Genomic DNA, 9,480 nt, shown 5'->3' with positions numbered 1-9,480 from the left:
TTTCTTTCTTTCTTTCTTTCTTTCTTTCTTTCTTTCTTTCTTTCTTTCTTTCTTTCTTTCTTTCTTTCTTTCTTTTTCTTTTTCTTCTTTCTTTCTTTCTTTCTTTCTTTCTTTCTTTCTTTTTCTTCTTTCTTTCTTTCTTTCTTTTTCTTTCTTCTTTTTTCTTTTCTTTTCTCTTCTTTCTTCCTCCCATCCCCTCCCCTCTGTTCTTTCCTTTCTTTTCTTTTCTTTCTTTCTTGATTGTATTTGAGAGAAAGAGAGTGAGTACACGACTTTGGGGAGGGGGAGAGGGACAAGCAGACTCCATGCTGAGTGGGGAGCCTGATGGGGGGCTCAGTCCCAGGACCCTGAGATCATGACCTGAGCAGAAGTCAGATGCTTAACTGACTGAACCACCCAGGCGCCCCAGTGCTGCCTTTTCTGACCCTCATGTGGGTCAGCATTGTTCCTGTCCTGAAACACATTAGTCACATATTCATAAGTATACTGAATGGATGGGTTTATTTATTCCTTCACTTGACAGAGATTAGTAGGACACAGGTCCTACTGCCGAGCCCATTAGAGCGTATGTCAGGGCAGGAGGGTTTCTCCAGTGGCTCATAAACGACTCTTAAGAAAGCAGCTACCTTCTCTGGGCCAGGATCGCTGAGGGGACGGCGGGGCCACCGTTGAGAGCTCCCCGGAAGACTGATAGAGGCACACCTCTAAACAACGAGGAAGGTCATAATCCAACAGCTGTGGCTCAGTGAGCCCTTCCTATGGTCCATGCGTTGTTTAAAAGCATCTCATTTTCCCAAATGTTTCTTATAGTCCTTTGATCACAAGATCTAGAGCCACTTAGCTTAAGGAAAGAGCCCTATGTATGGAAATGACCCAGCCTGGGAAGGCTGGTGCTGAGGCCCCAGAGACGAGCTTCTCCTGAGGCTTCCCATGTGTGGAGCCAGATGGCCTCTCTCTCTCCCCCCGCGCCCCCACCCCCAGCAGGACCCTGGTCTGGTCCAGCCGGAGAGTGGGGAGGAAGCGGTGTGCACCTTGGAACCAGTCGGGAAATGCTGGCTAGGGTGGGGGGGCCTCGGTGACAGGCCTGCACAAGGGTGGCGGGGCCCAGAAAGATCGGTGTAGAGGTTCGGAAAATAAGTTCACCTACTTCTGTTTGCTCAGAGCTGGCCTGAATTTTTAATTGAAGCAAATTAAAACTTCCCAAAAATATTAGTCCACTTTCTTGGCAGTGCACACACCCCCTTCCCCATCAGCACTTTTGTACTGTCTGCAGACAAGCCAGGACTGGCCCTGAGAGAGCCCTTCCCCAGCCCCTGGCCTGGCGTTCCCTTTCAGAGCGGCCAGGCCCATTTATAAGCGCTTCCCCAGAAGTCCCGTCCGGTCACGGTCCGGATGGGGCACAATCACCCGCAGTTGTCGTAGGATGATTTGCCAAGCGGTGTGAGGCCCGGGCAGTGGAAGAGGAGCTTTCCTCCATTTCTTTGTGCTTAAGTTCTCTGCACGTGGCTTTGTTTTAACAATGCAGCAAAGTCCTCTGCACCCTTCATCCTGGGGGTGCTCGCTCTTTGGTGACCCACAAGACAGGTACTGGTATCGGCCACCGAGGAAGCCGTCAAGGGTGAGGCCATCGCCGCCCCTGGAAGTGTCTGGCCTTTAGCTGTGCACCTCACCAGGTGCCAGGATGCACCTGCTCCTGACACCTGCCGCACTGAGCAAATGGGACCGCTTTGCTTCTGACGCCTGTGCACAGTGTCCGTCCACAAGCACTTGCCTCTCACACTCTCTGCCCCAGAGATCGACCTGTCCGTTCAGTTCGGCCTTCCCCGCACCCCCCAGCAAATGCTTATGGATCAGCTGTCCAGCCTTGGGCTTGCTGGCAGTGGAGGGAAAGGATTCACTCCCTAAAACTGTCCATAACAGCACTCTGCCGCATTTTCTGTAGAAATGAGGTAGGATGGGATATATTCATGTTAGCTTCTATTTGTATAAATGAATTCCAGAGGGACAAACAAATTGGTGGTGGGGGATGAAGATGAGAACAGGGCAGAAGGGGTCAAGGATGGTATTGAGGCTCTGTTACTTTTTATTTTAAAAATATTTCTAAACTCCCTGAATGTATTTTGATTCAAAAGTAATATTTAAAAATTTAGATAAGGCCCTGGGGGGGGGCGGTCAGTGGCCAAAACTGAATGATATATTGACTTACTTATTTTTATTTTTATTATTCTTTCTTAAGTTTTACTTTTTTAAGTAAACTCTATCCCCAACATGGGGCTTGAACTCCTGACTCTGAGATCAAGAGTCCCACCCTCCACCCAGCCAGGCGCCCCCTAAACTGAGTGGTATAAACGTTGACTCCTGAGCCTTTGGAAGGTGGGGTGTAGGTCAGCTTGAAGGCACTTTCTTTCTCAGTGGGAGAGATAGCCGATGAGTCTTTTCACGTGGAATGAAGGGTGACATCCTTCCTCCTTTGCTGGCGTGCCATGGGGGCTTCTGAGCAGAGCCTCCCAGACTGGTTAGCCGTGGTTGGAAATCCCGCCGCAGGGCTGCGCTATGGTCTCTCTCGGTGCCCTCAGGACCATGCATCTGTGCACTCACCAGTCAGCGTGGTGTGGTGGTCATACAGGAAAAGGCACAGTGGTTTTGAGCACAAAAGGTTCACGTTTATGCCTTAGTTTTGTGGCTCGCTATTTAACCACAGGCAAGTTGCCCTTGCTGATCTGTGGCACCTTCATCTCCAGCGAGGATGGGACTAATCGATAACCAAACTGTGCGCGCAGCAATGCACAAGGTGGTCTGTATGAGCCACCAAACATCGAATCCATGCTGGTTTACAAAAACTGCTCGTGAGTTACTACAGCCTACTTGGTTGCCTCGAAATGCCCTTTGTAAGCAGAAGAAGGAAGCCTGCATCTTACTGCTCGTCCCTCTGTGAGTGGCTATTTCCCCGGTGTGCCTCAGAGGGAACCCCAGATGCTCCCCGGGAGCTGAGCAAGCCGTGGTGTGCTTTTTCTTGGCCCATCCTTTGTCATTTGATCATCTTGGACTCAGTGACTTCTCTGTCCTCCATGAAAACATTCCTCAGTTTATTAGTTACTATAATTACTCGTGCACTTGTCTTCAATTCCATGACATTTATTGAGCTCTTAAAATGGGCCCGGCCCTGTTGTGAGAAGGTGGGAGGGTGGAATATAAGGGTGAATCTGACCTGCTCCTGCTTTCAAGAAGCTTGCCATCCAGGGAGGGAGTGGACAGTGGTGCCTCGGAGCTGGCTCACAGAGGATGGGTAAGACCACAGTAGGAGAATATTGCCACAGTGGCCATTTTAGAGCACCTACTTTGTGCTGCTCTTTGGACTGATCATCCCATGGACACTATTGTGCTCAGTACAACCCTGAGGGAGAAGCATGATCTCTCTTTTACAGGTGAGGAAGCTGAGGCTCAGGTGAAGGGTCTCACCAAGGGGGTGCAGGATCTCACATTCAGGACCTCTCTCTCTTTCTTAAATGGTATTTATTGCCTCTTAGACCTTCTAGACTGCCTACCCTGGTTCACCTTCAGTCATTTTTTTTATCTCATTTTTTAAAAAAGATTTAAAAATTTTTTTTTAAAGATTTTATTTCTTTCTTTGAGAAAAAGCATGAGTGGTGGGGAGGGGCAGAGGGAAAGGGAGAAGCAGGCTCCCTGCCGACCTGGGAGCCCGACCAGGGAGCCCGACACAGGGCTTGATCTCAGGACCCTGGGATCATGACCTGAGCTGAAGGCAGACAGTTAACCCACTGAGCCACCCAGGTGCCCCTAAAGATTTTATTTTTTTAAAGTAATCTCTATACCCAATGTGAGGCTTGAACCCACAACCCTAAGATCAAGAGTTGCACACTCTACCAACTGAGCTAGCCGGGTGCCCCCATCCTCAGGCAGACCCTCAGTCTGTCCCCTTGTGCCCCCAGGTTCTAGGGATACCACCTCCCACCACAAGAACACCATCCAGATCCTCAGCGCCCAAAGCTCCATGCCTGTTCTTTCCTGCCACCCAATGGGTCCCAAGCTCTTCCTTCTGCCTGGAAGCCTCTCCCTTGCCTGGCTTCCCCAGCATACCCTTCATCGCATGGCTGATTCTTTTGTATCCTTCAGGTCTTCGCTCCATTGTCCCCTCTTTACAGAGCACATCCTTAACTATGCCACCTGAATATTCCCTGTAACTGGCACTTGCCATATTTTGTAATTACAAGTTTACGTGTTGCTTGTTTGTTGACTGTAAGGTGCCCAAGGACAGAGACCATGTCAGGTTTTTTCGCTGATGAACACCCCAGAGCTGGTGTAGAGTATAGAGTGAGTGTGTGGGTTTCGGTTCACACACTTGGGTATGCATGAAATACTGCTTTATGACATTTTCGAAACCTTTTATTTCAAGCCCCCATTCCCTGAGGTTGGCAGGACTCACTGACCTCACTCTCCCCACCCCCCACATCTTGGGAGCACCTCGTGCTTTGCTGATGGGGCAAGATAAGGGGTCTGGGGCAGCTTCTGGCCAAGATACTGCATGTCTTGCTAACCCTTTCTTTTTCCTCCTCTACAATCTCCCTAGGTTTCCTGAGACTTTGGCTCTGGGTGAACAAAAGACAGACATGCGGGCTTCTGTCCTATCCATTCTCAAAAAAACCCAACAAAATTCAAAGCAGGCTACCTGCTCAGATGGTTGGGGGAGCAGAAAGAAAGGACATAGTTTTATATGTCAAAATGTCAGTCCAGCCACAAAGAATCTGTGCATCCGAGCTGAAAGGTGGGCTCTGCAGGGGTGAGAAAACCTTCTGGGATAGGCAGTGCCCTCCTGAGATTGGATCTGTTTCAAATCTGAGTCCAGGTTTACTGAGGGACACTGGTTCGAATGGGATAAACCACTGCAGGCCAATGGCAAGAGTAAATAAGAATGACATTTGTTGAGCATCTGTTCCGTGCCAAGCACTGAACTGTATTTTATTTTTATTTTAGCCTCCCTAACTCCAGAGTTTGGGGCTTTTTCTCAAGCCCTGTTATCTCTCTTGTAAAAATAAGGTCTTACTCATGATGAAGGCAGTCAACGGCAAATGGCACTGGGTGCTCAGCTCTGGGGAGCAGGGAGGGGATACTCTCAGCCAGAAGGGATTCTCAGCCAGTCTGAATGGCAACTGTGGGCTGAGCCGACACCCTCCCACCTTCCAGAAACTCTTCAGTCTGCGGAGTGAGGATTACAAATGCAAAGACTGGTCCACTGGCCAAGGAGGGTCAGAATCTATCCTGGTGGAGGTAAAAGCTGTTCTGGATCTCTCTGTCTTCTCGGAATTCACATGACTAGTATCTTTAGTTTGGCTGGAAGACTAAATTGTCCTTGTAAGTGTAAGGCAATGTCTACTTCATGTGTGTACATTTTATCATTTTTCATATTCTAAGTTACCTGAGGTCTTTTCAGTACTGTGTCTCTTAAATTCTTTTTTTTTTTTTTTAAAGATTTTATTATTTATTTGACAGAGAGAGCAGGGGGAGGGGCAGGCAGAGGGAGAGGGAAAAGCAGGTTCCCCTGTTGAGCCGAGAGCCCGATGCGGAACTCGATTCCAGGATCCTGGGATCATGACCTGAGCCGAAGGCAAACACTTAACCCACTGAGCCCCTCAGCTCTCTTTGTCTCTTAGGCTTCTAATAGTAGGAAGCTAGCGAACATTTATCGAGCCCTTACTATGTGCCAGGCACTGTTTTAAGCACTTTACATGGATGAACTCATTTCATTCTTTCAACAACCCCATTATTATTACCATTTTACAGATGGGGAATCTGAGGCCCAGAGAGGGTAAATAACTTGCTCATGAACTCAGGCGACTTGGCTCTGGATGTCTCATGCTTAGCCACTCCTCTGTATGGCTTCTAGTAGCAAAGATGGAATCTCCTTAAAAAATTCACTTGGGAAGTTAGCAGTATATTTCAGTTTGTGCTCTTGGCAAGGAAAGTTCAATAGTTGCAGGAAAAGGTACCAGGACATGGTGGTGGGGACTGGGGGGCACTGTAATGTTTGGGGATAAATATTACACATGAAACCAGAAACCCCTGGGTTTCATTTAAAAAAAAATTTTTTTTTTAAATTTTTAAGTAATTTCTACATCCAACATGGGGCTCAAACTTATAACCCCAAGATCAAGAGATGTATGCTCTACTGACTAAGCCAGCCAGGCAGCCCACCCCTGGGGTCAATTCTTGGCCATGCTGCCTACGGAGCCTTGGACCATGGGCAAATCACTTCAACTTTCTGAGCCTTTTTTTCTCCCTCGCGTCAAATGGGATTAAGACACTCTGCCTCAGAGGGTTGCTGTAAACTAATGAGATTATGAATATCAAAGTGGTTTGTAACCTGGACAGCACTACCTACATTTAAGGTAATGAAGTTATCGTTGTATTGGCATTAAGATTAAGGAATGGAGGGGCTGTTTTTTTTTTTTAAAGTTTATTTATTTAAGTAATCTCTGCACCCAACATGGGTGGGGCTCAAACTCAGGACCCCCTGAGCCAGCCAGTCCCCTCAAATAAATAAACTTAAAAAAAAAAAGATTAAGGAATGGAATTGGTGAGGAGTGACATAGTAGTAAGAGAGGCAGGGACTGCCCAGGCCTGCTAAGAAGATGGCCATTCTCCCGGCGCCTGGGTGGCTCAGATGGTTAAGCGTCTGCCTTCGGCTCAGGTCATGATGCCAGGGTCCTGGGATCGAGTCCTGCATCTGGCTCCCTGCTCAGTGGGAGTCAGCTTCTCTCTCTCCCTCTGCCCCTTCCCCCTGCTTGTGCTCTCTTGAGTGCTCTCTCAAATAAATAAATAAAATCTTAAAAAAAAAAAAAAAAAAGATGGCCGTTCTCTCACCTGGTGCCGGCTCAGCCTGTGCCCTGGACTCAGAGCCATTTCCCCAATTCCTTCGGAAGGCTGAGCTGCGGACAACAGCCACTCTAAGCTGGAAAGGAATTTATTCAAGGAACTAATGAATAGTGGGCGGTGTTCTGGGGAGGAAGAGAGAGCTAGGAGTAATGACCAGCCATGTCCATGGAACTTCTCTAGTGGAAACACCACAGCTGCCCTCAGAGGACCCACACGACCCCCGCTCCTGGGCTCGCACAGGTGCACAGCGCTCATTCCCGATTTCAGGTCTTGTGCAGGCGAGTCCGCTGGGTGGAACCCAAGCGGCGTCTGTGCCCTAACTAACTTCGAGGGAGTCCTGTGAGGGGCACGTGGCCTTGATCTTGGAGAGATCGCACCCATGGGACATGACCAAAGGATAGAGGGTTTGCAGAGGTTTGGGTGGCCACAGAGGACGAATATCCTCTACGTCAGTCTCATTCCCAACATGCTTGATCCCAAGATGGCGACTGCAGGGAAGGGCTAGGAGAGGAACCCACTGCAGAGGGCTCCTGGCCCATGAGGACCCCAGAGGACGCTGTGCTTGCGTCTCCACATCCGGGTAGTGTGGTGGGATGGCTCCCGGGCTCTTGGACATCTGGGACGGACCTCGGCGGTGCTGCATGTGTCAGATGAGCGCTCCTGGCCTCAGCATGCAGGGTGGGGACACTCAAGTCAGCCTGGGCCGAGGAAGAGGGTGTGAGCGGGGTCCTCTGAGCTGCTACTTTTGTTGTCGCCTTTCCCGTCCCCTTTGTCTCTCACACACACTGGCCATCCTTTGTGTATGGAGGAAACACTCTTGTCACAGGAATAAAGACTCCATCGGGAACACTGTGCTGGGGACTGATGATTACAGGTGCTGGAGAACACAGCTGGAAAGGCCTCCAGGAGGCTGGGACATCTGAGTGGGCATGATGGAAGCATTCACCGATGTCTAACAATGGGATGAGTTGGCATGAATCAACTGGTGGCCGTCAGCATCTCCTCCAGCTCCACCCTGGAAGGAGAGATGAACATGAGCATCTAAGGATTCTTTGAGGACTATCACCCCATCATCATCCCAGCGACTGCGGGATAAGGGGAGGGACTTCTGAGACTGGAGACCAAAGCTGCTGACTCCGGGTGGGGTGGGGGAGTCCCCAGCTGGGAAGAGGATGGGAGCCTGAGGCGTCCAGGAAGGTGAGGACCTGTGCTCAGCAGGCTCCCTGGGGGAAGGTAGGGGCCTCAGAGGCATGAGTCATGTGGTGCTTTTAGGGCAACGTTGTTCAGGGCCCAGTACACTGGGGGTCCCAGGTTGGCAGGACCCTCCTCAGGCTGTCTTGGTATTCAAGTAGCTGCTGTCCAAGTTTGTAGCCTGGAAGCCGGGGACCAGGGCCATGAGCAGGACCAAGGTGTCAGAGGTAGACCGGGGAGAGTCCTCTGCAACGTTCCCGACTGGGAAAGGCTCCAAGGCTCTTGAGTATCTCTCAGGAGGTGAGGGCCCTGTGTAAACAATCCTTAAGGTAGAGACTTGGAACCAAGTCCCCTGGCTCGGAGCATAAAGGCTAGGGCTGCTGTAACGAAGTACCACAAACTAAGGGGCTTAAACAACAGAGATTCGTTATCTCACAGTTCTGGAGGCTGCAAGTCTGAGATCAAGGTGTCAGCAGGGCTGTGTTCGCTCCAAAAATGCCAGAGAAGGATGTGTTCCAGGCCTCTCTCCCAGCTTCTGGCAGTTCCTTGGCTTGTGGCAGGCTGACTCCATCTTCCCATGGGGTCCTTCCTGAGTGCGCATCTGTGTCCGCATTTCCCCTTTTTATGACCGCACCAGTCATATTGGAAAAGGAGCCCATCCTACCCCAGTATGACCTCACCTGAACGTCTGTAACTATGCCATTTCCATATAAGGTCACGGGATCAGAACGTGGACATGTACATTTGGTGGGGACACAATTCGATCCATCACAGATGGGTCTCGAACCCCGAGTTCTGGAGCATAGTTCACAGGTTCCACTTACACACAGCTGACTCTCCCTGGCGTCTTGTCTTGTTTTGTTCTCTCAACGCCCTGCAGGGTGGGGAGGCCATGCACATTTCTTTCAGTGTAAGCGGCCGGGGGTGGGGGAGTGGGGGTGTGGGGGGCAGTTAAATGGCCGTGGCTCTGACAGTCACCTCGTACACACCCCTGATGCCGGATGGGCAGCCTGCTTCCCAGCTGTGACTGTGGCCAGGTAATAAGCCTCTCTGCGTCTCTGTTGCGGGAAGGCTGGTATGGAGACGTCTGGTCTAGCATGCTGCAAAGCCAGTCGGTGTTCACAGACCCCAGCTGCCCTCCCCTCTCCCCTTGTGTGGCTTTGAATGTAGAAAATCTTCTTTGGGGTTGGGCTGAGAGCCAGATGAGGGCAGGCAGGGGTGGGAGAGGGTATATTACATGTCCAAGGTCACAGGGTTAAACCTCCTTCCCACGCAGAGCACCATCATTTCCAGCACCCTGTCTGTCCCCCACACCCCTCTCTGCTGGCTGGCTCACCTCCGCCCGCCCATTAGCTCCCTCCCCGGTTCTGCCCCCACATCCTCTTCCTCTGCCCAAGG

This window comes from Mirounga leonina, unplaced genomic scaffold (genome assembly GCF_011800145.1).
Source record: "Mirounga leonina isolate KUSES-001 unplaced genomic scaffold, KU_Mleo_1.0 Mir_151, whole genome shotgun sequence".
NCBI classification, from domain to species: domain Eukaryota; kingdom Metazoa; phylum Chordata; class Mammalia; order Carnivora; family Phocidae; genus Mirounga; species Mirounga leonina.
The sequence above is the reverse complement of the archived record's forward strand: the minus strand, read 5'-3'. Positions refer to the sequence as shown.